At 40.3% G+C, this 5,639-nt stretch overlaps 1 protein-coding gene across 1 annotated transcript in view; it reads right to left on the bottom strand.

Annotated features, from left to right (window-relative positions):
* Positions 1-1,694, bottom strand: part of LOC108694630 (protein bowel) — a 4,412-nt gene extending 2,718 nt beyond the window's left edge. The window contains exon 1 of the mRNA XM_018204228.1: positions 1,313-1,694. The gene's annotated coding sequence lies outside the window, so the exon portion shown is untranslated. The remainder of the gene's footprint in view (positions 1-1,312) is intronic.
* Positions 1,695-5,639: the final 3,945 nt, after the last annotated feature.

The raw sequence follows: 5,639 nt of genomic DNA, 5'->3' as shown, positions 1-5,639 counted from the left end.
TAAATATATTAATTATTTATTAAAAACTACAAATAAATTTTATTAAAAATATTGAATTTTTATATTTGTATGTATTGCATAATTATGTTTCTATATATATTATATCATCTCTGCAAATCTATATAAAAGTTAAAATAACAACCTAAACAAAAAAACATACATAAGAATGAACTCAATACGGAAAATTCTTTTTTTAATTCTGCATTATCTATTTTGATAAGTTGTTAGACATTCTTCATAAACAATCATATATAAGTATATGCAATATATTGATATAATTATTTATGCCGAGTTATAATTTATACAAAAAGATACAAAAGAAAAATAATTGGGCTCTAGGAAATCAACGCAGTAATAAGTGATGCGTAATCGTTAAATAAACTACAAATATTTTAATGTAACAAATTTACAAAGAGTCAAAAAATAAATGTTTCGTTTATTTTAATCACTTTCAGCGTATCATGTAAGAATCAAATCGCAGTTTTTCAAAAAATCCTACAAAGGCACGTAGAAGCAAAAAAATAGAAGGGCAGATCAAGAAGATCTAACATATATTATTTTGTATTAATAAGGTGGGCTTGATTCCAAAGCCATTTCTTATTTTTTTCTAATAAGAAAAAATATCAAAGAATGGATTAAATTTTAAAGATGCATGTACCTAAACTGATAAAAATAATTTTTCCGTATCGTCATAAATTAACGGCTGTCATTTTGTTTTTTCAAGTGTATAATGTATTAAACATTCCTTAACGCATAGCTTAACTCTTTACTTAAGAAATAGAGAGTGTTTACTTAAGAAATAGAGAGACGTATAAATGATTTGTAGTTTATTCGTAGATTTCACGAATGTCTAATGGACATCGAGAGAACCACTGTATTCTAGCTCACCGTAAACTTTCGCAATCATAAATGGGTACGGACAGCGTTTACAGAGACTTTTTCTTTTTATTAATCATATCTCGCAAACTCGTTTTACCTGCGAAATCGAGCGTATATTGTTTCGCAAGTGGGCTTTTCAAAGGACGGCAGATGCGCGGCGATTTAAATGATAATTCAATGGTAAAGTGCTCATTCGGATCTACTATCCGGAATATCGATGCCGCGTACGTTTCACGAACGTGAACTGGTTATCTCGAACCGAGCACACCTGCCAACATGGCTTCCGCGGATCCAGCGGTCACGGCTAGTCCCAGCAGCCATGTTGGAATCGCGAATGTCCGTAGGGACGCAACGAGGCAGACACGCGATTGCCCTAAAAGTTCCTTTAAAGACTTCTCCGGATATATTCCACTTGGGAAAAACTCTCTCTCACCTGGAGGACGTTGATGGAGAAGCCTTCTAGGTCTCCCTTTCAGTGTCCTCCAGCAAACCACCAACGCATCTCTTCTTCTGCTTGAAATCCCTTATTGGCCGACGGTTCAGTGATCAGCGACGGAAACATCCGTTGTACCTCCACGGACATTCACTATCGCACGACGAGGACTTTGAGAGGTCTTCGCCCGTATCACTTCTTATCTATTTTCCGTGTACACGTAAACACATATACACTTCACGCGATAAGCGCGGAGTAGACGAGCAGCGTGATTCCTTTCGTCGCACTTCCGATTCTACTCTGATCTCGCTTGGTGAACCGCGAAAAAAACAAGATGTGCTCCTCTCTCCCAAAGTCGGTACCCTAGAAGCAACTCCGCTTCGAGAGGACGACAACTGGAGCGGGATGTCGATACGCGCACGGCGCTCTTTCCTGCGGGAGAACGCGAAGAAGCGCGCGGGTAACTGCGTGTCGGACGCCGCCAGGTAGGCTTCCTCGGCTCACACACCCACGCAGGTAAGGCTCATGCACACTTCACGCGTACACACACACACACATACACACACACACACACACACACACACACACACACATTGGCGCGTACACCTATACACCAGGGCGATTCGCCTGGGAGTCTTTCCGTTTGGCTGCCGCTAGTAGCGCTGCTGCTGGATGCTGTGCCACAACTCTAGAACCGCCTTTGGTGCGAGAGAGGTGGGTTCCGGCCGGCTTACGGTTGCCAGAGCGAGACCGACAGGTAGTCGGAGAGCGAGCGGAAAGAGGGTGGACCCGATGGACCGAGAGCACGCGCGGGGGTTTGCTGGTATCCTATCTACCAGTGCCTATGAAGCGATGCCGCGCAGGTTGAACGCAAGAGGTTTAGGTAGGGACGTGGTATGAGGGGCAGGTGCGTAAACGCGAAACCTGGCACCCTCTCTCTTCCTCTCACAGTCTGGTTCCGTCGCTACCGTGGAATTTCCTCACATCGATGCATTCAATGCTCAGCCATGCTTGATACATATACGCTGTAGATCCGAATCCAAGATATGAGTCCAAGATAAGATTCCGGTAGTTCGACGATGGGAACCATTGCATTCGCGGGCGCTATAAACCATATTCTATTTGAACTAAGATCAAGTTAACGAATTGTACGTTCTCGCCTTGTAAACTCTAGAACTCTCACTGTACCACTGTACCATCATTACGATTCATCCTCCGAAGATCGGAGTAGCGCTTCCGTTTGCAAAGGTAGACGCGCGACGCCAAAGCGGCTAAAGCGCGTTTGTCGCCGCGGTCAGGTAGACGGATGAGAAAAACCGTGAGGCAGGTTGTAAACGCACCTGTAGGAAACCCGCGCCACGCCGGCACTGACGAAGGAGATCGGTCTTTGGTGGGCGGAAAGGGGAGTATGGTCCGTGCACCCCGCCACCAGCCAGAGGCAGTCAGAGAGATCGAGTCTCGGTCTCTGTCTTTTATTCGCTCTCTCTGTCCTTCTCGATCTCTTCTTCAACCACGTTTCATCTTTCTTCCCCCCGTCTTTAAGCGTCCCGCTTCCACCTTCGCCTTCTTCGTTCCTTCGGTACCCCGCCATACCAGCGCAATGTTAGCCTCCCCGCGCATTCCCACTGTCCTTCGGCGTTTCCCTTTTTCTTTTTTTCCCTTTCTGTCTCTTTCTACTGGCAGCAGCCGCCGACGCCCAGCCGGTTTTACACCGGCAAATCGATTCAACCTTACGTACGTCTCGCTGGAACGAGCGCGGTTCTAGTTCATGGATTGCGGAATTTGCTCCAGTTGGATAGAATAAGCGGTGCAATTATATTCATCGTAGATGAGTCGTTTGTTGGGTTGATTTGCACGAGACATGAATTTCTTGCTGCTACTGAATAGCCTTTTTTGTCATTTAACCGGCTATTTTTAGTCTATGGAGTAATGGACTTTTAGATCCAGAGAGAGAGAGAGAGAGAGAGAGAGAGAGAGAGAGAGAGAGAGAGAGAGAGCGAGCGAGAGAGAGAGAGCGAGAGAGAGGGAGGGAGAAATGCGGCGGCCACTTACAACGATTGGCTTCTCATTTAGTTTAACATTGCTATCGTTTTATTCTTGTCAAGCGGAATAATCGCTCCAGATATGTTCGACAATGTGACTTCTGTAATAAAGTTAAAACATTTTCATTTATTTATGATAGATCTTCAAACTATAACATAAAATTTACGCGACGTTAATTCTATAGCTACAATATACTTTATACAAATATATAGTTCATTGTACTTTATACAAATATGTGTTCGTGTAATTAAACACGATTGATTTACATATATTTACATATATATTACATATATATCTAATAAATTATAATATTATTTTTCGTCATTTTATTTGAGTCATTTTATCTTATTGTATTTAAATTAATTATTCTATGAATCGTAAGATATATTATAATTTCTAAACAAATTTTACAGAAGTTAGTAATGACGTTTATTTTTGAGCAAATTAAATGGCAAATTTGATATATCGATTGATATCGACGAATCCCATGGATATCAGATCGATTCTTAAGTAATAAAAAGTCGTCAGCTGATTCAGACCAAGAAGTAATCGGCTAAAAATGTTTCCTTACATTCCTTTATTCTGTCGGATATATTAAGGATAATCTCATTTGCTTAAAATACTATCGATATAAAGCGATATGTGTGATATCATCACACATATCATTTCAGTCATAAATAGATAATGATAAAAAAAAATACGAAAGCTTGTTATCGAAACTAAAGTTCTTTAATAATAAAAATAGTATATTTCTTTTATCTGAGCGAATGGCGACAATTCTTTTCAACATTTCTTTTTTAATGGCTGCATTCTTATCGCGTTTTTCTATTGACTATTTCGATCTTGGATTTAATTCATCTATTCGATAAATTTATTTACTGGTCCTTGAGCAGTTTTTTCCAATATAATATATAAAAATCTGTTCTGGCGAAAGTTATTGTACATGCCGCAATTCTAAATACTTATATGTGCGCAATAATGTGAATAAAAGGCCAACAAACGAAAGTACTATGCAACTGAACATGACTTGGTAATAGTAATATCGAATTTTTCTTACACTCGGTTGATATCCTGTAAAGTCCAGTGAATGGCATCGCCTCTTTCGATTTTTTTTATTAGCAAACCTCATTCCTGAAATGGGTTTGAACGTCTTTGATTGTAGCAGAAGTATAACTGAGTAGTGTCGTATTACATTATAACACATTATAATCTGCGTGTCGAGAGAGCCGCGTCTACTTGGCGCAGAAACCATTCGGGACTGGATTACGCTACCAAAGCGCGACGTCATAAAATTCACCGGCGCGACGTCGTAGCCTCCCGTAAAACGAGCACGCGGCACGGAGCGTATGGAAATTGATAGTAAGTATATATTTCTATGCCCGTCAGCTTTTCAAACGCCCATAACTACTTCGCGCGAGTTGGATTGTGGTTGAACGCTAGAAGGCCTAGCCTCGTTGTCGGGCGATCTTCAAACGGTCCATTTGTGAATTCATTTCGCGACTCGTTCCGACACGGTAGATACCTGAAAGGGGACAAAGAGACACGAAAGAACGTTGACGAATCGGTCGGCGTGATCGCGTGTCGTAACGGTACGCGATGACGTACATCATCTCTTTTCCTAAAAGGTCGGGACGCCAAGTACAAGGCCGCCTTTAACTATTCTTGCGTGAGAAGAAGATCACGCTTGAATGAGCGAGACTTTATATATTTACATAGCATTAGCCTTTTGTAGCAGAATGCAATGTGTGAATGGCATTGGCGCGTCATTGTTTCGAGCTCCGATTGACGGTACGATTCTCTCGCTCGGCTTCCTCAACGTATACGCTAATTAATGGAATGTACTTGTCAGGCTAATTACAAGTTGTCGGCGTGAGACAAAAGTATTGTATTCGTCAAGAATGAAATTCCGGAAGTCGTGTCGTAGAAATTTTTAAAAATTACAAACTTAGTTTAGATTGTAAAGATTTCAGTACTAATACTTTCTAAGATCTCAACTTAGTTGTTCAAATTTTGCTTTCTTAACTTGCTTGTGAACTTAGAATAGCTGATTTGTTAATAGCTTAATACATGCCTTCTAGGCTATTAAGCTTATTATGCTAAGTTATTATTTTATGATAATACCTCGCACGTAAAATATTGTTTATACTTTGTATGAAGTTGTCAAATACGAAAGGCCATGTTGGTCTTTATAGTACGAATTTTATTAGAAAGGCTTGCCACTTTCTTCTTAAATAACTTTAATATCCATAATATCTATAATAATAATAATAATAATAATAATAAT

This window comes from Atta colombica, unplaced genomic scaffold, assembly GCF_001594045.1.
Source record: "Atta colombica isolate Treedump-2 unplaced genomic scaffold, Acol1.0 scaffold121, whole genome shotgun sequence".
Classification (NCBI taxonomy): Eukaryota; Metazoa; Arthropoda; class Insecta; order Hymenoptera; family Formicidae; genus Atta; species Atta colombica.
Note: the sequence above shows the minus strand (reverse complement) of the source record. Positions and strands in the feature narration are given on the sequence as shown.